We start from the raw sequence: 23,331 nt of genomic DNA, 5'->3' as shown, positions 1-23,331 counted from the left end.
GATTGGCTCCTGATTTGTCACATCCTGTGTGCTCTGCCCTTCACCAAGTTGATATTCTGCAACTGCCCTTGCGTGGAGCCCCACGGCGCATCCAGCCACGCCCCACAAGAGGCACCCGATTCTTCCAGGGTTTTGCTGTGTAGGCAGACCTTCGTGAACGCCCTCGCGTGTCCCCTGGCCGCGTGGGCATGTCCCCAGGAGGCAGGTATTGCCTTCCCGTGGCTGCTGCAACAAATCATCACAAACTCAGTGGCTCAGACAACAAAATTCATGACTTTGCAGTTCTGGAAGATCCCAGCATGGGTCTCACTGGCTAAAGTCAAGGGGTCAGCAGGGTTGTTCCTCCGGGGGGGTCCAGGAGAGAATCCATTTCCCCGCCCTTCCCAGCTTCCAGAGGCCACCCTTTCCTTGGTCCACGGTCCCTGTCTGCACCTTCAGAGCCAGCGGCGGCGCATCTGCTGTGTTCACAGCTCTCTCTGACCCTCTGTGGCCCCGTCTTCCACCATGAAGGACCCCCGTGGTTACCTTGGGCTTCCCGACAAATAATCCAGAACCGTCTTGCGACTGTAAAACCAGCCCCACCTGCAACTTGCACCGCGCTTTGCCACATGACCTAAGATCCTCACCAGCTCCAGGGACCGCGATTCGCCACATGTCGGGCCACGCCATGCCACACCCCAGCAGCCCACCCACCTTCTCCTGCACCTGGACCGGACGACATCTTCCTGTTCCCAGCTCAACGGGAGAAGGTGGCAGCTTGTTGTGACTTGAGTCACACCCCCAGCACCCTCCGACCGCTGGGCTTCTCTTCACAAGGTGCTGACCACACGAGAAGGGTCATGACCGTGCATGGGTTACGATGGCTCCAGCTCCGTGGGCAGGAGTCCTGAACACACGGACACAGTCTTTCTCGCAAAGGGAATTTTTCCAGCTGACAGTCCCGGGACAGAGGGGCCTGTGTGTCCCACAGGGTCTGCGGTCCTAGGGACAGTCACGCCCAGGGCCACAGAGGTGGCCACGCTTTGTCTGCACCGCTTCAGGCCAGAGGTGTCTCGGCTCTGCCATCAATGTGGTGCCAGCAGGCGGTGTCGTCCTACACACTCCAGCGGACCCAGCACAGGAGCAACGGCAGCACAGAGTAGGCGCCCTGCAGATAACCGGCCGGCGGAAGGTCAGGAAATCTCTTCCACGCCCTGGGCAAGGCCGCCCTTCGTGACCTCTCTGACCTTCCCACTGCAAAGCCAACCTCTCTCCGCTGGAGACGCTCCTATCTCCGTCCACGACTGGAGCGAAAGGAGGTGGGACCCGGCACGAAGCCCCGTGCTCACGCACTGAGGGGCGCCGCGCCCAGCACGGTGACTCCGGGCTCTCCAACCAGCCCGAAACCCCCAGCTTCGCGGCGGCCGGTCCTGCCGAAGGCACCCCCTGCGGGCGCCTGTCACTCTGCTCGCGGAGTGCACGGCGGGCACACCCCCAGTCAGGAGGGAGCCACGACATCAGGGTTTTCTTCCGTCCAGATGTGAAAGACCAAGAGGAGGAATTCACACAGCGCCTGACGTGTCACGAAAACTGCTCAACTAACCACACTGCGCCCTTCCCGAGGGCAGGCGACGACGCACATGGAAGCCTGCTCTAGCTGCTTGATCCCCGGCTCCCCGCCTCCATCACCCCCATCCAGGGTGAGCACGCTCCGGAGCCGTGGGTCTGAGCAGGCCGCCCCCACAGGCCTCCTGGGGGGTCTGAACCACCTCCTGCAAGCGCTCAGCCCTCCGGCCGGGAAGGAGAGCGAGGGCACACGGCTCTGGGGGGGCATTCACTCTCGGGCCGCTGCCCACTAACCCAAGGCTCCTGAGGCTCCCATCCCATCGCACTGGGTTGGAATCGAGAACGCCTCGTTGTCGCTTGGGGGCCGGGAAACAGAGGAGTTTCCTGAAATTACTTCCCACCCCAGTTCATCTGCAGCCAAGGTCACCAAGAACACGGGGCCAGAAGAGATGGCCAGACCCAACACCTCAGGGATGGGCTCTGACCACACTGCTGCCCCAGGCAGTGAACACACACCTCCGGTAATAACCGGTGACCAGGAACGGGTAGCAGGATGTGGGGAAGGACGCACAGCACCAGGAGGACAGGGCGGGGTTTCTCAACCCCAGCAGTGTTGGCATTTGGGGCCAGTAATTCCTTGTCGGAGGGGTTGTACTGTTGCATTGTGCGACATTGTTGCATTGTAGGCTGGTGACGGGCACACTAGCAGCTACCCACGAGCTGCCAGAAGGACTTCCCCCCCCCCCAAGTTGTGACAACCAAAAATGTCCTCAGGTATTGCCAAATGTCCCCTAAAGGGACAGCGGTTTGAGAACCGCTGGATCAGAGGGAAGACAGGTGTCTCCCATAGGATGGAATTTAAAGGGAAAGCTGAGGGGGAGAGACACCTGGCACACGGTCCCAAGGTGTGTTTAAGAAGCAGCAAGGAGCCCAGTGGGCTGGAGCAGAAGGGGTCAGGGGGAGTGGGAAGGAGGCCAGAGGGGGCACCTGACCCTGGAAAGCCCCAGGGTTTAGTCTGAGATGGGGGTCCCAGGGGGTTCTGGGCAGAGAGGCAACCTAGAATTGTATATTTGAAACCTGGTTCCAGCTGTTGTGTTGAGAACAGCCTGGACTGGGGTGGGGGGGCAAGGACACAGCGGGGAGACGGGTTAGGGGCTCCAGCAATAACCCAGAGAGGGACGAAGGCGGCCGGGACTGAGGGAGGCATCAGAAACACTTTTTTCTTTACTCTTTCTTGTAAATTGTAGTAAGACCTGCACGTCACAGGCTCCACCACATTGGCCATCAACACCGAGCGCACAAGTCAGCGGCACCGCCTCCGCCATCTGTCCCAGAACATTCTTGTGAACCCGGACCTCCGTGCCCATTAAACACTAACCCCCATTCCTGCCCCTGGCGCCCACCGTCTGTCTCTATGATTTTGGCTACTCTGAGTACCTCATGTAGGTGGCACCATGCAGGGATCTGTCCCCTCGTGACTGGCTCATTTCACTGGGCATGGCGTCCCGAAGGCTGACCGTGGCCTAGCAGGTGTCAGAATATCCTTCCTTCTTCAGGCTGAATACCATTCAGCCGTCTGGATGGGCACATGGTGTCTATCCACGGTCTGCAGGTAGACGCTGGGCTGCTCCCACCTTGAGCAAGGGGGAGTAATGCTGCCGTGAACACAGGTGTGCCCTGGGAACACGCTGATGGCAGGGACGCCGTGTCGGAGACCAGAACTGGGCTGATTTCCGGGTGTGGCCCTAGCACATGCGTGAACAGAGGCGGGAAGGCCGGGAGGCGACGTGGTGGGTGAAGGTCTGAGTGAGCAGCGTGGTCAGGGAGGCCAGCGCCCTGGGCAGAGGTCAGGGCACGCAGGGCTCAGGGCTGGGGAACCAGTGGAACGGGCGTGATGCAGCAGAGAAGGGCTGTGTGCAGGGACGCAACCCTATGTGGAGGGTGTTAAAGGAGCCAGGGAAGGACCCCAGAAGACTGGACGGAAGCCAGGATGTGGTGTCACGGCCACCTACGGAAGGAAGTGGTCATACAGATGAGGACAGCAACCAGACACAGGATGTGGCCCCCAGTGTGGTCTGGGCGGGCTGCTGGGGAAGCAGGCGGGAGAAGGGGTAGTGGGAGAGGCACCACAGAGGGCACAGAGACAGCTCCTTCAGGACTTCTGTGGGGGGGGAGGTCAAGAGGGTTGGTGACCTGGCTGCTGTTTTAGACACAGGGGAGTTTACAGCATGTTTTGCCTCCAGAGGAACGATACAGAAGATGGGGAGACCAGTATAGGTGTACGGAATAGGCAAAGGCGGTGAGGTCCGAAGCATGGGGGAGGGGGAGGCCCAGTGCACAAGGTGGGGGTGAGATCCAGTGCACAGGGGGAAGGGAGACCCAGTGCATAAGGCGGGGGTGAGATCTAGTGTACACGGGGAGGGGAGACCCAGTGCACAGGAAGAAGGAAGATCCAGTGTGCAGGGTTGGGAGGGGAGATCCAGTGCACAAAGGGGAGGGGAGATCCAGTGCACAAGGGGGAAGGGGAGATCCAGTGCATAAGGGGGAGGGGAGATCCAGTGCACAAGGGGGAGGGGAGATCCAGTGCACAAGGGGGAAGGGGAGATCCAGTGCATAAGGGGGAGGGGAGATCCAGTGCATGGGGGGAGGGGAGACCCAGTGCATGGGGGGAGGGGAGATCCAGTGCACAAGGGGGAAGGGGAGATCCAGTGCATAAGGGGAAGGGGAGATCCAGTGCACAAGGGAGAGGGGAGATCCAGTGCATGGGGGGAGGGGAGATCCAGTGTGCAAGGGGGAGGGGAGAACCAGTGCATGGGGGGAGGGGAGATCCAGTGTGCAAGAGGGAGGGGAGATCCAGTGCACGGGGGGAGGGGAGATCTAGTGCATAAGGGGAAGGGGAGATCCAGTGCATGGGGGGGAGGGGAGATCCAGCGCACGGGGGGGAGGGGAGATCCAGTGCACTGGGAGCAGGGGAGATCCAGTGCATGGGGGGGAGGGGAGATCCAGTGCACTGGGGGCAGGGGAGATCCATTGCACAGGGGAGAGGGGAGATCCAGTGCGCAAGGGGGAGGAGAGATCCATTGCACAAGGGGGGAGGGGAGACCCAGGGTACAAGCGGGGAGGGGAGATCCAGTGCACAGGGTTGGGAGGTAGGCTGCCTGCATTAATGCACCTGCAGCCCCCTCCACCCTATGCTTCAGGCCTCTCCTCCCATTTGGAGGTGGAGTCTCTCCCCAGTCTAGGATCTGGGCTGGACTGTGACTTGCTATGACCGAGAGAATGTAGCCAACATTCCCTGTGACTTCTGGGCTCGGACTCGCCATTCCCTCGGACCACCATCCCTCTGTCATGCCCTCACACCACCACAGAAAAGAGCCTAATGCAGTCTGCTGAAAGGAAGGAGGCCCAGCCGTCCCAGAGCAGGGGACTCAGAAAATCCAGCTGTTGGAGGAAACCATCAAGAGGACAAGATGTGACCTCCGGTTGACCTGGGACCTGGACCCAGGCACTCAGAGGCTCCACACCCCCCCCCCCCCCGGGGCCTTGGCATGTGCACTGTGCTCGCCCCGCCCTCTGCAGTGCTGCCCCCAGGACACAGCCTTGAGAGAGTGAATGTGCTGAGACCACCTGGACGGCACAGGGGCTGAGCCTACGTAAGGCCTCTCCGCAAACTTTAAGACTGGGCATGTGGGCACAGAGATCTCCCTGTCTTGTGGCATCCGAAACAAGCCTGGGAGGAAGTTTCCTTGCTTATTAAGCCTGCCACCTGACAACCTGGAGTGGCGGCCTGTCCTCAGTTTCTCCCTGCGCTCCGAGGAGGGTGGTGGCTTTGCGAACCAACACCTGCCAAGGCCAGGACTTGGGACTCTCTCCCCAGAGGGAGCCTGGAGTGAAACAGCCAACAACGGTCACATCCACACCACCCTCTGTCTTTGGTCGGCTCGGGCTGCCGAACTGGAACACCACAGACCGGGGACAACAGGCATTTATTTCCCATAGGTACGGGCCAGAAGCCCGGGGTCAAGGTGCCAACACAGTCAGTTCCTGGTGAGACCCGCTTCCTGGCTTGCACATGGCCGCCTCTCACGGCACCCGCGCGTGGCAGAGAGAGTACGGGGCCTTCTCATAAGGACGCTAGTCTTACGGTAACAGGACCCCACTTTCATGACCTCATTTAACTGAGTCCCTGCCCAGAGGCCCCTACCTCCAAATGCAGCCACACTGGGTGTTAGGACCCAACGTAGGAATTGGGGGGGGCACGACTCCGTGCACAGCACCCTGCTAAAGCATCATCTGGCTGCTGACAGGACTTTCTAGAAGCTCCCATTGTTGCGCTTTGCGAGACTCAGCAAGTCTGGGCGTTTGGCCTTCCCCAGGGCAGGACTAGGGGTCCTCCCAGCCAATCCTTGGTTTCGTGCCCTTCCTTTTTTAATAGAAAGTTTAAACTGATGTGTAATGACAGAAAGCAGACCAGCATTAGTGTGGGGATGGGGGGGCAGGGGAGAGGCTGGGAGGGAACGAGGAGGGGGGAGCACAGAGGGGCCGAGGAAATGTTTGGGGATGGCAGTTCTGTTCACTACCTTGATTGGGTGGCTGCCTCACTGGGTACACAAATGTCAGAACTTATCAGACTATCCACATTAAATATGTGCAGCTTATCATATGTCAGTTATACCTCAATAAAGCTGTTTAAAAAGTTGTTTTAGTTACAAACCATAAGAGACTCCTAAATACAGAGAACTGAGGTTGCTGGGGGGGTGTTGGATGGGGGATGGGCTAAATGGGGGATGGGCATCAAGGAGGACACTTGCTGGGAAGAGTAGTGGGTGTTGTGCGAGTGATGAACCACTGGGCTCTGTTCCTGAAATCATTATTATGTTATTTGTCAACTAACTTGGGTTTAAATTCAGAAAGATAAACGAATGAATGAATAAAAAAACATTGTTTTCATTAAACTTTTAATTTCGACATAACTGTGATTCACACGTGGTCATAAGAAACAGGGAGGGATCCGTGTACCCTTCACCCTGCTTCCCTCGATGGTCACATTTTACAAAACTGAGGAAAGATACTGTAAACCAGGACATCAACAGGGACGCAATCCACCCGGCTCGGATTCTCTGCCTCACACACTTGTGCGATAAGTGTGGGCGATTCGTGCCACACAATCTTACCACGTGGGTAGGGTCACAATCCACCACCGCAGTCCAGACACAGAGCTGTCCATTCCCCAAGGATCCCTCATGTTGCCCTTTTCTTTAAAAAATGGGTTTTTAAAAAAATTTTTAATGTTCTATTTATTTTTGAAAGAGAGGGAGAGACAGAGTGTGAGCGGGGGAAGGACAGAGAGAGACGGAGACACAGAATCCGAAGCAGGCCCCAGGCTCCGAGCTATCAAGGAGCCCCGACAAGGGGGCTCGAACCCACAAACCCTAAGACCCTGACCTGAGCCGAAGTTGGACGCTTAACCAACTGAGCCACCCAGGCGCCCCCTCCCACACAAAAAAAATTTTAATTGTGGTGAAATACACATAACACAAAATATTCCACTGCAAGATTTTCTGAGTGCACAGTTTAACAGTAGTATGTGTATGCGCCTCGTTAAAGCTTTTAAAAGTGTGAGCAGATGCAAACTCCACCTCTAAGGGTCCTGAGTCACCACCCCTTTCTGGTCCCCTGTAGGAACGAGGAGAGTACTGACTCCTGACCGGTCAACACCCCCCCACACACACACACACCAAGGCCCCCACGGGTCACCACCTGGTCCAGAAAGATAGCTTCCAGGGTCTGTGTTCCCTTAAGGGTGAACCTAGAACATCACACTGGCAGGGCATCCGCACGGGGTCATGTACAGAGGGGTTTGCGGTCGCTGCATCCAGATACACTGAGGTCCCTCAGCCTGTGCCCCCACCTTCCGCTCCTCAGGACAGCAGGCCTCCCGGTCTGACCACCTTGTTCATGTGTGTCCTGAAAGCCTGGGGAGCCACTTGGCACTCTGGGGGCACACTCTTGACAATTTCCAACCCCTGGGAGATGAAGCTGTCCAGATGGCACACTGGGACCCCAGCAGGTGCTCCAGGAGGGGAATGTACAGCTTTCGGGTCACTCGTATCCCTGCCCCCACCTCCCCTGACCACGCTGCCCTCTGAAACCACTGCTCTGGCCGCTCCCCCACTGGGCACCCAGCTTTAATCCTGAGACAAAGTCCCAGCTGAGGCTGGGGCCTCTACTGTCTCCTTCTCTGCCAAGTGCAAGTCCAATGCCCAGCACACAGTCACACCCAATTAATGTCTGTTAAATTAATAAACGATGGTCTTAACTCTGTGCCGTTCTGAGATGGTCAGGAGGGGCCCACCACTTCTTTTAATCATGTCACATGCTAGCAGGGAAAGCCCACAAAGAAACCCCCTGCCTCCCCCCACCCCCACCCCCGCAGCGAGACTCAGGTCCCAGGTGCACGTCCACACAGGAGATGGACAGGGAGGGTCCTGACACTAAGCATCCCACTGTATCCGCCCCCGCTGGATACCTGGTGCTGTGGAGGGAACGGCGGAGGCTCCCTACAGGACAGAGCTCAGAGCGGGACCCAGGCTGTTGTCTGGCCCACACTCAGCTGGGCGTGAGCCACACCAGCTAGCTGACTAGTCGCCGGGCCACACCCAGCTGGGCTCTGTCACTCACATCCAAGCTTCTTCAGCACGGGGCAGAAGGAAGAGGCCAGTGGTGGCCCAGTAAGGCACACCTTCTCCCTAGACAGGAGCCCATGGGGAGCCCTCACAAGTGCCCTGGTCAAGGGCACAGGGGCATACACGCACCCCAGAACACAGGGCTGGGACAGCCCTCTGCTTTCCAGTTCAGTGCTAACAGTCTATGCACAGGGTCCTTCTCCAGGGAGGTCTCAGGAGCCTTTGGGGCTTTTTGGCCACTCCAAGCAAACACCATTGGCCTTGCTGCCTCCTCCATGCAAGCACACAGCCCTGACCCTCCGTGCTAGTGCACGGCCCTGACCCCCTGAGTAGTTGCACGGCCCTGACCCTCCTTGATATCAAGAACCATCAAAGGCCCCTGAGAATGACGGGTTAGGGTGAGCACAGCCACACTTACCTCTCTACGTGAAAGGCACTGTGGCTTAGTATTTTATACGTTGTTGGTACATCGCAGAACACTTGGAAATATCAAAAGACTTCCAATAACTGTGTGATAAGACATCCACAAAAAGCTAATCTCTTCACCCATTACCAGGCTGGCTGTTAAAAGGCAGGCCCTGCGAAGCAGGGACTCTAACAGCACCCAGGTGACCCAGAGCACCTTAGGAGCGAGCGTCTCGGAGGTACCGGCTGCCCCCAGCTCTGCTGGAATGAGCGGGTCCAGAGCCAAATATCAAAGCCACGGATCTTGATTGATGCCCTGCTGTATTCACAGAGGAGCCAGGTGGCTGCCATCACACGCGCCCTGGGAACGTGAGCAATGGCAATACAGCGGGCATAGAACCGGAGGTGGCACCAAGGGGACGCAGCCAGGCCCAACTCCAGTGTGACGGCCCAGGAGGCCAGTGTGCGGTCACACGACCCCGCCCCTGAGCTCCAAATCTAACAGGGACTTCTCAGTGGGATTTAGTGGGGCACCCAGCAGGGGACAGGCCATGGGTCACTCAGCAGGGGACAGGCCACGGGTTAATGAAGACATCAGCCACTCTATGGGGGCGCTCCTCAGTGGGCCTGGCTGTGGGGTCCACAAGAGCACGTGTGGGTGCAGGCCAGATGGCACACCCACGATGCCAGCCCAGGGCTCAGCTAATGCCAGGACCTCACCTGCAGAGCTCACCCAGGTATGCTCCTGGCTCTGGGTTTGGGCAGATACTGCTACTGTGGCCATAGGCGGGCCGGGGTGGGGGGGGGGGGGGCGGTGGAGCCTGTGGACCCCAGCAGGCTTTCTTCCCTGAGTCCCCAGGCTTGAGACACGAGGGCGGGGGGGGGGGGGAGGGTGGTGCCCACACCTGCTACAGGGTCAAATCTCCTGCCTGAGGAGGGTGCCCACTTGGCCAGAACCCAGATGCAGAGTGAGGCGTCTGCCCTCAGCCAAGGTCCAAGTCAGTCCAGTGTCCAAGAACCCTCAGAGGCAGCCACAGCCTGCAAAACGTTGGCGGGGGGCGGGGGGGGGGCAGCAACCAGCTCCCACCACCCAGCATGTGTCCTGCATCCCAGCGACACACCCTCACAGCAGGTGCCGGGAGTGGAGCCCACAAGCCCCAGGTCATATCCTCCCAGTGACACACCCTCACACTGCCACAGGCACCCACAGCTCGGGGCAATGTGTGCAGAACCTTCTAAGCAGTACAGGTGGTTTCCAGGTTTCCACTAAATGCAGCCTCATCCAGGGTCCCTTTCGAGAGGATCTGTGAGCTCAAGGCCAAGGAGTAGAGCTGGGGGGGGGGGGGGGCAGGGGAGTCATCAGAGGGACCTTTGCCCAGGGGTTGCGTTTGGGCCACAGTAGCTAGAAACCTGGAATTAAAATGAGCGAGCACCTCGGCTGATGTCCCCCCTTCTGCCCTCTGCCCCCCACTCACAGCCCCTGCCCCTCCGAGGCCCAAACTGTAAAGCTCTAAGGTCCCATGGGTACGGGGTCAGAGTTCAGTCCCAGCTTCCATGGGGCCTCTTCCTAAGCCAGCTCCAAAGCCCACATGAGTCCTGGGGTGGGTCCTGGCCCTCCCCTTGCCCCCACCTAATGAGAAAGTCCTTTCAAGCCCAGCGACCTGAAGCCCAGCTGTGAGGTGCCAGCCAGCCCCTGTGGCCTCCCCGGGCTGCCTGTTCTCCCAAAAGATACATACAAATGCATCAAGGTCACACAGGCCACTGCGGGGGAAACACCACCAGCTTCTGAAGTCCCGTCTCCGACACCAGAGGAGGGACTTGCTCAGCTCACACGTGTGACCAGTGACGCTGGAATCCCCGGTGCTGGTGGCAGGGGTGGGGGGTAACAGGCGTCAGGCGCCCCGACGTTGACGACAAGCCTCCTGAGGGGAGGACGGACAGACAACCGGCCACGGGGCCCCAGGCAGAGCAGGTGTCTACATCCAGGAGCGCTTCACGCTGGGGGCAGCCCTGCAGGGGCGGGGGCGGGGGGGGGGCGGGCTGCCGCCCACCTCCTCCCTGTCTACAGCGAGGCTTCAAGGCGACAGCCGCTTCGGGGGCTGGAGCTGGAAGGTCAGCCTGGAGCCTGCAGGGCACTGCCCTCACTCCCATCCCTCCCTTTCCAGGAGCAGGGAGAGGGAGGGCTCCCAAAGCCCTCTGTGCAGCCTCCACCTGGCTACAGTCACCAAAACTCCTGACGGTCAGCAAGCCTCACGTGATGACACGTTGCAGCCACGACGGCAACGACGTTCTCCAGCCGAAACAATTCTCTAGCCAGGCCGCTCGGCAGACGCGATTTCCTAGTCCTGCAAAGCTGCTAGAAAGCAGCCCGCGGGAAGACAGCCACGGAGCCACACGGGAAATGGGGCGAGCAGGTGGAAACGCGTTAACAAACGTCAGTGAGGAGGGTCACGGGGAATATTAAAGTTCCATCTCTGTTCACCGATATCTGCTGTGTCCATAATTTGCACTCACTTTACTTTCCATCGGCCTCCCATAAAGAAATCGAGTGGCCGCTCAGGTGGCCAAGCCGGTGGCCAGGCCTGCACCCTCCACAGTCAGCTAACACCCACGTGAGTCCTCCCACCCCAGGAACGGGACCCCACTCGGAGGCCCCTGCAGCTGGCATGTTGCAGCGTGTATGAGGAGAGGCCACGGGCATCACACGCCTTTCAGACTCCTCACAACACTGGACAGAGCGTGTCCTCTCCGTGTGACCACCTTGGATGCCGGAGCCCAGCTCCTGACAGGGGCCCAGGAGGGATCGCGGCTCCCATCCAGGGGACCTTGCCCCTGCCCCGAGAGTGGGGCGTGGAAACAAGAGCCTGTGAGAAAGACACCGCCATGCTGGTTCTCACAGGATTCACAGAGCGCGGCTCCCAGTGAGCCCCGGGGGTGGGGTCTGGGCCCACCTTGGAAGACCCACCCAGGCCTCCGATCTCAAGGAGTTTCGGTTCACAAGCAGGGACACCGCTGGGACACCCTGCTCACCAGGACTGGGGTGGCCCCAAGGCCAGGGCACACAGGTTGGGCAGCCATAGGTCGCCCATCTGGGCACCTCATGGCTCACACAGGCCCCACTCTCCCCCATGAACCACCCTCCATTCGTCAAGAACCACAACAGGAAAAACAGTTCAGTGGTCCCCCAAAAAGTTAGACCTAAAGTTCCCATGTGACCCAGAAATTCTGTTCCTGTGTATCTACCCAACAGAATGAAAACATGGGAAAATGTGTACATGGATGTTTATCGCAGCTTATTCACAGCAGCCCAGAAGAGGACCCAGCCCAGAAGTCCACAGATGGATGAAGTGTAGACAGAAGGTAGGCTATCCATACGATGCCATTCATCCTTCCAAAGGAAATTCCAACACCTGCTGCAAGGTTGATGAAACCAGACACTGAAGACCCCACGTCGTATGATCCCCTTTCTGTGAAATGCCCAGAACAGAAATGCACAGAGAAAGAATGCAGGCCAGAGGTCTCTGGGGGCAGGAGGGGGAGAGTGGACACAGCCCCCCACACGCATGCTGGGTACACGAATGCCACTGAGGCAAACAGTAAACTGTGTGTGATGTGAATGCCACCTAATTTTTTAGAAATGACACATATAAGGGAGTCTGGGTGGCACAGCTGGTTAAGCATCCGACTCTTGACCTCTGCTCAGGTCACGATCTCACAGTTTGTGGGATCGAGCCCCATGTTGCGTGGGCTCTGCACTGACAGCGCCGTGCCAGCTTGGGAGTCTCTCTCTCTCTCTCTCTCTCTCTCTCTCTCTCTCTCTCTCTCTCTCTCTCCCTCTCTCCCTCTCTGCTCCTTTCCTGCTTGTTGTGCTCACACACTTTCTACAAGTAAATAAATAAGCTTTTAAAAAAAGAAAAATATGTACAACAACAACAACAAAGCTATAATGGGCTTTGTCAACAAGCTGGGTTGGTGCCCAAAAGCACATCCTTGGGAAAGGCCCAAGGCAAGCGGCAGACCGCAGGGCTGGGCCCCGGGCACTGGGTCTGAGTCTGGGGGAGAAGCCACATGCCCCCCGCCCCCTGTGCACAGAACACGAGTGACATCTCACGTCTGACACTGCCACTTGCCTTTTCGGTTTTGTCCACGTGGTGAGGCGGGCTTCCAACCCCACAGCCCCTATTCTAGAATAACCTGCAGCACGACAACTGGAGTGTCAGCAGACCAATCGTCTCCCTCAGAGTTCAGACACCTGTTAGAGGCTGCACATCCACCGCGATCAGAATACGGACGGGGCACCGAGCGCAGTGGGGCACGGCCACGCCGGCCCCTCTGGGACTGAGCTGGACTGCTGGGCAGCAGGTCAGGCCTGACCCAGTGGGCGTGGTCAGAGGGCAGAGGCCAGCAGGCCAGGAGGGCCATTCCTGAGACTCACCGGTGCTTGAAGAGGAGGGGGCAGCCCGGCACTGCTCTGCCTGTCGCCTGCCCTCCACTTGGCCCCTCGGGTCCTCCCCCACAGTCTCAAGACACGTCCGCTAAATAGGGCCGCACGGTTCTTGGGTCCAGCCACGACACAGGGCTCGGTGGGGGGACAGAGGCTGCCAGGGAAACACTGCCCCCAAAAGCCTTTCTGGTTCCGTGCACCCCTCCTCCAGATCCTTCCCGGTCTGTGACAAGTGAGTTTGCAGCTGGACCCTTCGGCAGCCCCTCCTCAGCCTGGCAAACGCCTCCCTGGGGGTCCACATGCTTTCTGGCTGGCCCTGAGGCAGCTCAGAGACCCTGGTCTCCCCCAGCCTTTACCAGAGCCCTGTCCCTGGGGCCAAATGACAGAGGTCCGGACTCAGGCTCTCTGTGGGGCACTTGGGGCCAGAGATTCTCAGGGGTGTCAGTTCCCAGTCTGGGAGCATTCATCCCGGGGAAAACAACCCCGGCAGGTGTCCTCAGTCAGCGATGCAGGGGGAATGTATGAGGGGCCAGAGGCCATGGTCCTGGAGCTGGGTCCCTGCACGCCTGACAGCTGGGCTCTCTGGAGCTCAGCCAGTCTGTCCCACCCGGCCAGGTCCCAGGGCCCGGGGTAGCCGCCTGCCGGAGGGTCAGCGCTCAGCTGCAGGGGCAGGAAGGCAGCTCCTATGTCGTCCCATGGCCTCTCGTTCAGCTAACAGGTGAGGAGACCAGAGCTGGCCCCGGCTGCTGAGCCCAAGTCCTCGGTCCATCTGCACTCAATCCTGAGCCACTGCGGGGCTCTGGGTGGTGCAGACTTCTCCCAACAGCAGAGAGGCTCCTTGGAGGCTCATGGGCACAGTTGGCAGGGAGTCCAGCAAGGAGGGGCCACCGAGCACGATCTGTCCCAGGACGTGCGGCTGCCATCATTCCTTCCTCTCAAAGCTGAAACCAAGACCACAGAAGGTAACAGATACCCAATGGGGTGACATTTCTCCAGCTGGGAAGTTTTTCACTCTGTAAGTAGCACGTGGGTGCTCCCCCTGGGCTCCTGCGTGTGCTTAACTCACGGTCTGACGTCACCCTCCCCTCACGCCTCCTCCAGAGCCACCAAGGACCCACCCCCACCGGGTGCTCCTGGCTAGTGCGTCCGACCCCCGCATTTTGGGGTCACTCTGCCCAAACCCCTGCTTCTTGCCGCTCCACAGGGTAACTGCTGCACTGATGTGCCGCGAGCTCCTTGCCTCCCACGCCCTCCTCTGACTCTTGATTGTCCTTCTGGAATACAGTTCCCGGTCCTTGTGCAGCAAGGATTCGGGGGTGGCTACACTTTCGTCTTCATCTAAAACTGTCTTCCATTTCATCCCGGTGCTGACGCAGCCCGGCAAGTGCCGTGCTCCCCAGGGCCCTCCCCCAGCCCAGCCTGGAGTCTGGGCCGGCGCCTGGGAAGGCTCCCCTTGCTCCCTGCCCCCGCCCCAAGCCCCATCAGATGCACCTTGACCCTCATCCCACCCTCCCGGCCTGCCCGTGAGTTTCTGGACCCTCAGAGTGATCGCCTCACCCCTGCATGAGGTGGGTTGGTTTTTCATTTTTAATTCAACGACTCTCCCTCTCAGTCCTGGGAGTTCTACAGGCTCTCCGTTCCCACACCTCGTTCTCGTGAGTCTCTGTTCATGTTTTTACCACGCATTCCACATCAGAGGCCGGGCGGGAGGGCCCCCCTCCGGACCGGTGAGTTTTACTCTGCCAGGCACCCCAGTGACACAGTGTGGGATAGGGTTTTCCTAGCTGCCTGTCACCCACGCCTCAGCTTCCTGTGTGAACCCCTCTAACCCACCCCTGCCCTGGAGCCATGCTTCCCCACTGCCACTACCCACCCCCCCCCCCCAGCCCCCGGCCACCACCAGAAGGCCATGCTTGCCCGCCCTGAATGCAGCTAACCCTCTAAAATGGTGCAAGAGACGCCTGTGACTTCAGGGCTAGGCCTCAGGAGACCCTGCCATTCCCGCTGGGGCACCAACACCATCGTGCAACCCCCCCCACCGTCAGCCTCCTGGTGGACAGGAGGCTGTGCAGAGGGGGACCCAGCTGCCAGAGGGCATGGAAGGAGACAGGCGACAGCCGCTGAGCCCCACCCACGTGTGGCCCACAAAATGGGGTGACTGTTCTGGTTCTCAGGGCCATGCTCTCAGCCCTGGGGCCAGCTCGGTACAATTCTGCACTCCTGGGCACCCACCGTGGGGGCTCCGCCATCCACATGGGCATTCCATGGGCACCCCAAGCGCCACGGTTCCCACCTGGGCTCCCAGGCCCCTTGCCCCACCGGCCCTCCCCTACACCCTCACGTCCAGCTAACAGCACCCCTCAACCTCCCCGCCGGGCCTTTCCATCCCAGAGTCCTGGCTGCCATCCCCTTACCTGAGCCTCAGCCAGGTCTCTGTCACCAGCCCCAGCTTCCAGTTCTCCCCCTGAATCGACTCCCTCCCCCTGAAGGATCTGATCTCATCAAGACCGTCACCACAAGTGACCTGCACCTGGGTCCCTCCCCCTTCTGGCACCTCTCTCTCACACACACACACACACACACACACACACACACCCTGGTGGGGCCGCCCTGCTCACTCTGCTGACTGCATCTGTCCCTCAAATCCCAGCTCCTCTGGGTCCTGGCCCCCTGGCCACCCCACCTGACAGCCCTGAAGATGCCCACCGGCCAGCACCCCTGCGCCCATGGTCAGGGCTGCACATGACCAGGACAGGCTCTCCCTGGGAAGCCCCAGGAGCTGCGGTGTGGTTTCAGAAATCTGCACACAGAACCCCTCGCCGCTGTCCTCGGGAAACCCCAAAACCGAGGGCCTGGGAGGGGTGGTTTCAAAGAGCCTCAGGGCGCCAAGCCCCGCCGGAGATGCATCTCCTGACCTTCCAGGAAAAGTCCCTTGATTGTCTCAAAAACTGCTACGATTCTCAAAAAAAAACTCTCAAAAATGGCTTAATTCCCTTTTTTATTGAGGTAAAATTCACCTAAGATACAATTAACCATCTTAAGTCACATTTCAGGGGTATTTAGTGCTGTGCCACCACCACCTGTCTCCAGTTTTAAAACCTGTTTGTTGCCCCAAAAGGAACCTTGGGCCCTCTGGCCGTCGCCCCCCTTTTCCCACCCCTGCCGGCCACCACGTACGTTCTGTGTCTACAGACCTGCCTTCCGGGACAGTAGGGGAAGCAGAATCGTAAAGTTTGTGTCCTTTTGTGTCTGGCTTCGCCACATGTCACATAATGATTTGAAGACTCATCCATGTTATAACCTGAAGTTCCTTCCTTTTCCTGGTTGAATAATATTCCATCGTGTGGCTGGACCACACTTCATTTCCTCACTCACTGTTGGTGGACACTTGGGCCACCTCCAATTTCTGTTACGCATAATGTTGCTATAAACGCGGGGATACGATTCTTAAACGTATCTGACATTGGGGGCACCTGGGTGGCTCAGTCTGTTGAGTGTCCATCTTCGGCTCAGGTCATGCTCCAGGGGTTCATGAGTTCAAGCCCCTTGTCAGGCTCTATGCTGCCAGTGCAGAGCCGTCTTCAGATCCTCTGCCCCCCGCCCCTCCCCAGCTCACACTCTCTCTGTGTGTCTCCAAAAAATAATGCATCCAACATTGAAGTAGTTGATTCCGCTTTTAAACTTTTTTTGCAATTACAATATCCCTAAAAATAATAGGAAACATTCTCAAAAACTAAACACCCAACAAACGGCTGCCCCAAAGACACCACCCCCAGGGGTAGGTATGCGCTCCGTTTTCTCCAGGCACCCAGTGTATGACGGCCGCAGTCGTGGGGGAGCTTGGGGGGTCCCCGCAGGGCAGAGACTCACAGAGCCCCCGTGCAGAGCTCTAAGGAGCCCTCAGCCATGAAGGCAGCCCCACTTGAAGTGCCCCCAACATTCCCCTGCCCCCACCCTGCACAAAACAAGGAGAAATGGAAGAGCCTCAAAATACTTACTGTAAGAAAGAAAAAAACCTCCCATTCATCTCACCCAACTACTCTACATAAATTATCATAATATGAAACATTCTATTCTACTTCCACTTTATCTATTCAGATCAGTAAAAACAAAAAAGAATCCATTCATTTTTGTCTTCTTCCTTCAAACACTTAAACTGCCCATCAATACCTAAGTTTCTTTTCATTCCAACTGTGAAAAGTACAAAACCAAATGCTTCATCAAACCGGACTCATGTAAACGCTGATGACGGCTTCAGTTCCTTCCTGCAGGAGAGGCACGGCTCAGGGCAGCCACACTTGCCAATTCCAGCTCCGGGGCCCAACAGACCGGAGTTGAAATCTAGCTTTCCCTCTTCCCGGCTGTCAAGGTTCCAACAAGTTAAGATCTCGTCCCTGACATCTCGTTTGTAAACCAGGTACATCAGATGTTCACAAGCACCCCCACAACCTCAGCGCCAACAGAGATCTATCCCCCCGGCCTGTCACTTACACCCAGCCCCTCTGCCTTGGCCACCCCATGGCTCTGGAGTCCTTTCCTGGATCCTGAGCCTCCAGCTGAGGAGGGGTGATGGGGCGGGGACAGGACACAGGAGGATGGCCTGAGAGGTTGGGGGCCAGACCTGACACAGCAGAGCCCACTGATACCCGCTCTGGCTGAAATTCAGCCCTGGATTCTCCTTCAAAGGCAATGCCAGGGCAGTGGATCAGCACCCGGCCGCATCTCAGCCCAGGGAGGGCACAGGAGACGGCATCACTATTACTCGTCACCGGCATTTGTAATGCCTGAAGTATCCTGAGTCAGGTCCTGTTTCTAGCAACCCAGGACCGGACACGCCACAGAAAGGGAGGCAGGGTGCACCTTCTAAGACACTCTCACTCTTGGGGCGCCTGGGTGGCTCAGTCGGCTGAGCGTCTGACTCTTGATCTTGGCTCAGGTCCTGACTTCACGGTTCGTGGGTTTGAGCCCCACATCATGCTCTGTGCTGAAAACATGGAGCCTGCTTGGGATTCTCTCTCCCTCTCTCTGCCCCTCCCTCACACTCTCTCTGTCTCTCAGAAATGAATAAATAAACTTAAAAAAAAAAAAAGACACTTCACTCTCATAATAACCTGGAAGTCACTGGAAAGCCTCAGTGACCGCTCAGACCCCATGAAACGCTCCGTGGGTGGTCTTATATTAGTCCACACCCAAGAGAGCCACTGACATTGACACCGGTCATTTGTTGAGCCGCTCCTATGAGCGTCCGACAGAGATGACCAAGTTCCACGCAGCAGGTCCCGTCACCCCACCTGACAAACAGGGAAACTGAGGCACAGGGCCAGGCAGGGACGGGGGAGGATTCCCACCCAGGCCCCAGTGCCTGCTGCCCTGTCTGCAGCTTCGTGCCATTTATGCCAGAGCGGGCAGCGAGGTCAGCCCAGGGAGACAGGAGAGAAACACGGAGACCCGCAGCTTTCGGCGTATGTGTTTGCCTTCCAGCTGGGAGCCGCTCACCGTGTTCCCCTTTGCTGGGCACAGGGCATGCCACGTAGGAGCCGTGGCTGTCCAGTGCTGTCACCCCAAACGAGACAAAACCACAGCTCTGCCACCAAGAACTGCAAATGACCGCTGAGTCACGTATACGCCCTCAGATGTGCATCTTACACAGTTAAAAGGAGCCTGTCTTCTGTTCTGGGGACTCCCGGCAGGGCAGCGTTAGGAGAGGCACCAAAGCATCCTGACGTTACCCATCCTTCTGAAGGTAGAAGGAAATTACTTAACAGGCCTCCCGTTCGGAGAAGGGGGCAGTCCGCTGACTCCGCCTCCCTCCCCGCCCCGCCACTGCCCGCGGACTAGAGATCAATCAGGCAACACTCAAGACTCCCGGCCTGTGACTCGCCCATTTCACAGTCACCATCAGAACAGGAACGTTTCCCGTTACTGTGCTCCTCTGACTGTGAAGTGCAGACCCTGAGCGATGACATAAGAGCTGGCACAGAGACTGACACTCACCATCCGTCAGCCACTCAGCCCCTCCCTGGCCCTGCAAATGCCAGGGGCACAGGGCTGGGCGTGTGAAGCCACACACAGAAACACAGCGAAGCCTCGGAAACGAGATGGGGACCTCCCCCTGAGTCACTCCCTACCCAAGCAGGTGGGCTCCATAAACCACCTTCAGGGACGGGCACCTCTCAGGCCCTCCCGTTTGCCCAGAGCCTCCAAGTGCTGAGGCATCCGAAGGAAAGCTCTCCGGAGGGGCGGCCAGATGGGGCAGCAGGGAGGAGGGCCCGTGCCTTCTGAATCCTGGGATGACAGAGATGGGTGTGTGGGCCAGCCCAGCCTGCTGTGACTCAGCACTGCCGAGCATCCTTCCCAGGACTCCGCGAGCCCCCTCTGTGCCAGGCACCTGCTGGCAGAGGGAGCTCAGCCCCGGCACAGCCTGCATGGCCAGGCTTTCCGGAACACTGGCTTTCCAGTAGCTCACCTCGGGGAGGAATGTGTTCCTCCAAGGATGGCCTCAGCTGTAGCCGGACACTCCGAGTTTATCAGCGGAAAATGCAGCCCGGCTGGAAGTTCACATTAAAACCCCAAGCTCCTGAAACAGTGTCTGTGCCTGGCACCAGGATCCAACGTGGCATGCGAGGTCGGCAGCTCGCTCCCCAGGCAGGCAGAGCAGGGAAATCGAGGCACGTGCTGACACTGCCCTCCCAGACCCAAGAGCAGCAGGACCCAGGTTGAGGGAAGACTACCCATCTCACCAGCTTCCGCTGTAAGCCCTCCCACAGCCCTGGGGTCTGCCGATGCCCTGGCTGGATTTCTCCAGGTCTCTGTCGGGGAGTCCCGAAAGGATGATGGGCTATGCAACGTCTCTGCACTTTGGGGGCCGTGCAGACACAAACCCAGGCCCTTCCCATGGCCCTGTGACCTGCTGGTTCAATACCTGAAGGACTCCTCCCTGCTACGGCATGTCCAGGGTCCTGCGCCCCGCCAGGTGGTCAAGGAACAGAGGGCCAGCTCCACGCCCATGACCAGGGGGCCTGGGTTCCCTCCGGAAACCAGGAGGGACTGTGGACAGGGCTCTAGACGCCCTGGTCCACTGAGGCTGGGTTAAGTTGCAAACACCCTATCTGGATGTACGCTCGGGCAGACTTCACAAAGCTCAAAGGGTCCTTCTTACAAAAAGCACACATGCCCATCACATTACCCGGGCTTCTGAGAAGGCTACGTCATCTCTGACCTGAACCCAGGGTACTGACAGTTCCCAGATAAACATCAGTCACTAAAGCACTGTATTCACAAGGAATGTTAATGACCCACATCCCAGGAGTCGTTTGGGGGTACGGACGAGAGAGCGCTTCATGGAGTGCAGGGCGGAGCATGGTAACCCCCATCCAGCTGGACAGTATCACCTACCCACCGTCAATTCTTCCTCAAAGATGGAAAACACGAATTTGACCTGTACCATCACTAGGATGCTCTTTAATGACGGCTGAGCTATCCTGGCTGGGCCTGGTCTGGGGCCCCCTTCCACTATGCCAGGATTTCACCCTTTATTTAGCACAGTGACCAGGCGTCAACAAGAAAGCTATAACCCAGCAAGAAACACAAGTATTAACACTGTCGTTTCAAATGGAGATACCAATTGTTCCAAAAGGTTTCGCCTTCTTAAAGTTCACTCTTTCTTGGAAGGACATTCCTAAACAAAAGTCAAAAAAGCTTGTCACCAACATCACAAAGGGCAGGCTGATAAGCTTTCCCACACATTCCTTTCCCATCCAGCTTTCACAGTCCAGATAATACTGACAAATCCTGAACACTTCACATGAAGAGAAATTATAGTGTTTAAAAGATGGTCTTAAAGAAAATAAATGGAAATATGAGAGATGGGTAATGTCATTTTAATGTTAAACTACTATATTATACATCGAGGCTTTTTTTTTAAACCCAACTGAGGTAGTTATTAATGATTCAGATATCAAAAATTTTAAGTGTCAGAATGTTTTCAAGCACTTCTGAATCCTTTTTAGAACTGCGAGAACAATGAATATTTTTGGCTTCACAATATTTTCCACTGCACTGTAATGAACAAGAAGCTTGGTGTTCAGTTTTAGACCAAAGCAGGGATTAAATCAAGAATGCAGTTTGAATTGTGTATCTATCTAAATACAAAAGTGGGGGGAAAAAATCGTAACTGCAGGCAACACTCTCCCCCAGACACATTCCCCCACAGCCAACTCTCACACCTCTTGTCCTCAGCCTGGAATCTTCCCAGCACTGACTCTGTGCTCACTTGTCCCCAATGGATTAAATTAGAAAGGTAAGGGAACCAGAAAATTCAATTCATAATCCAAGACAAAAGTCTGAGCTTTGGTTTGAAAAATGAAAAGCTACTGGGGTGACCTAATATGCTCCAACTCTTCAAACAATCAAGATATTTAACTCCAGAGACAGATCCCAAACAAGAGACCGCCCAAGCTCAAGCTGACTGCAGGGCACCACGCCAAGGCCAGACGCAAAGATCTCAGATGGACGTGTGTCTCAAGTCCAAGGCTCAGGGACAAATATCAGACATGACCTGACACGAAGCACCAGCCCTCCCTTCTCCGCGGCACCTTTGTGACTGGTTAACACCTGCCCTCCACCCAGCCCCCGTCGGCCCCTGGAGCTTGTCTTAGTAGGGCAGCTGCCTGCTGGAGAGGGAAACTTAGGGGTACCATTCTCCATTCCGGGGCACAACCTCAAGGGCAGTATTGTTTTCCGCTTTTGAAGACTTTCCCCTCAGCTGAAACGGTGCAGCTATTAATGAAACAGAGAGTGCACCACTGCTCTTCCTCCCCTTCCAATAAGACAACACAGTTAGGTGATCCTGGAATCAAGGCCGACTCCGGAGCCACGGCTGGAACCTGGACTTCTGACAAAAGTGTTTTTGGAAACACCAGAATGTTACCTGACCTGTGATACATTTCCCTGCCAGCCTCTGCTGGCATATACCTTGAAACAACAACACTGCTGTCCACCCTAGATATGACCTTTTGACGAGAGGACTTGATTTTTCCTTAACCGGAGACAAAAGTCACACACACACAAAGCCATTCCTTGTACAGATATCCTATGCAGTGGCTGTCACCTCCCCCTGACAACCCCCCCGCAGGACAGCAGGAGGGCTGAAACTGGCCTTAGGGGAGACTGCAGTGAGTGAGGAGCGCAGGTAGGTAGAAAATGACGGGGGAGGTCCCAAACCACAGGGAGCCAGGAAGCACCAGGGTCCCACCAAGCCACCACCACCCCCACCACCACGGATAAGGAGCTGCTACAGGACAAGGTTGGGAGGCCAGTGGCTGTACCTGACGCCGAAGAACCGAATCCTCTCTGGGGAAGGCCAAGGCGGAGCAAGGAGCACCACAGGCATGCTAATCCTTCAGCCCAACACTCCGGAGAAATCTCCGACCCCAAACACCACGAAGCACAAGCTTTCAGGTCCCTGGGCTCGTCCCCTAGACCCCGGTCTCCCCAAACAGATCTGCTGCCTCCCGGGAACAGGCGCACCAGGAGGGCACGGATTTAAAGAAACCCCCACCCTGAGAGACCACCCACGTGGGGGAGGGAGGGCGGGGAAGCCCAATCCAGAAAAGCGGTCCAGCCTCGCGGGGAGCAGTGGGTTCCCTGGGTCGTCAGTGACACTGCGGCCACGATGTCCCCTGGTCGCCTCGGTGACCCCACCCCAGCGTCATCGCCCTCAGCCAAGACCCCAGCGCCTCCGCCTGCCTGCTGCGCCGGCCGGCAGCTTGTAGCCCCGGACCCCAAAGGCGCCCCCAGGACTCTGGGCCCCGCGCCCCGTACCGCGGCCCCCCCGGCCCCGCGCTGTCCACAGCGGACACGAGCCCGGACCGCCGGCGGGACGCAGCGCCCGCAGTGCGACTGGCGCAGCCGCCAGCCGCCGACCCCACGGGCGAGGGGTGCACCCGTCCTGGATTGGGGAGCACGCGGGTGGGCGCGGGCCAAGGACCCGGCCGAGGTGCGGGTCAGTGCTGGTTCGGTAAGGCAGGGCCGGGGCCGTGCGATGGGGATCCGCTCTGCACACAGGGTAGGAGGGGTCAGCCCGGGACCCGGGGAGAGGAAAGTGGGGGTCCGCTCCAGAACCTGGTAGAGGTGGGGCGAGGGTCTCCTCCGGAGCGCAGGGCGAGGCTGGGGAGTACAGTCCGGGCACAGGATAACGGGGACGGGCCGAAGAGGAATGAGGGGGTCCCCCACCACCACCCCGGTTCAGGC

At 57.9% G+C, this 23,331-nt stretch overlaps 1 protein-coding gene across 3 annotated transcripts in view; it reads right to left on the bottom strand.

The window, feature by feature from the left end:
- ZFYVE28 (zinc finger FYVE-type containing 28) overlaps nt 1-23,331 on the bottom strand; it is a 117,003-nt gene that overhangs the window by 93,074 nt on the left and 598 nt on the right. The window contains exon 1 of one of the 3 annotated variants that reach the window (XM_053217713.1): nt 22,407-22,765. The exons of the other annotated variants lie outside the window; for them this stretch is intronic. The gene's annotated coding sequence lies outside the window, so the exon portion shown is untranslated. Of the gene's footprint in view, nt 1-22,406; nt 22,766-23,331 lie in introns of those variants that run through there. 3 annotated transcript variants of the gene reach the window in all.

This window comes from Acinonyx jubatus, chromosome B1 (assembly GCF_027475565.1).
Source record: "Acinonyx jubatus isolate Ajub_Pintada_27869175 chromosome B1, VMU_Ajub_asm_v1.0, whole genome shotgun sequence".
Lineage (NCBI taxonomy): Eukaryota > Metazoa > Chordata > Mammalia > Carnivora > Felidae > Acinonyx > Acinonyx jubatus.
The sequence above is the reverse complement of the archived record's forward strand: the minus strand, read 5'-3'. Positions and strand labels throughout refer to the sequence as shown.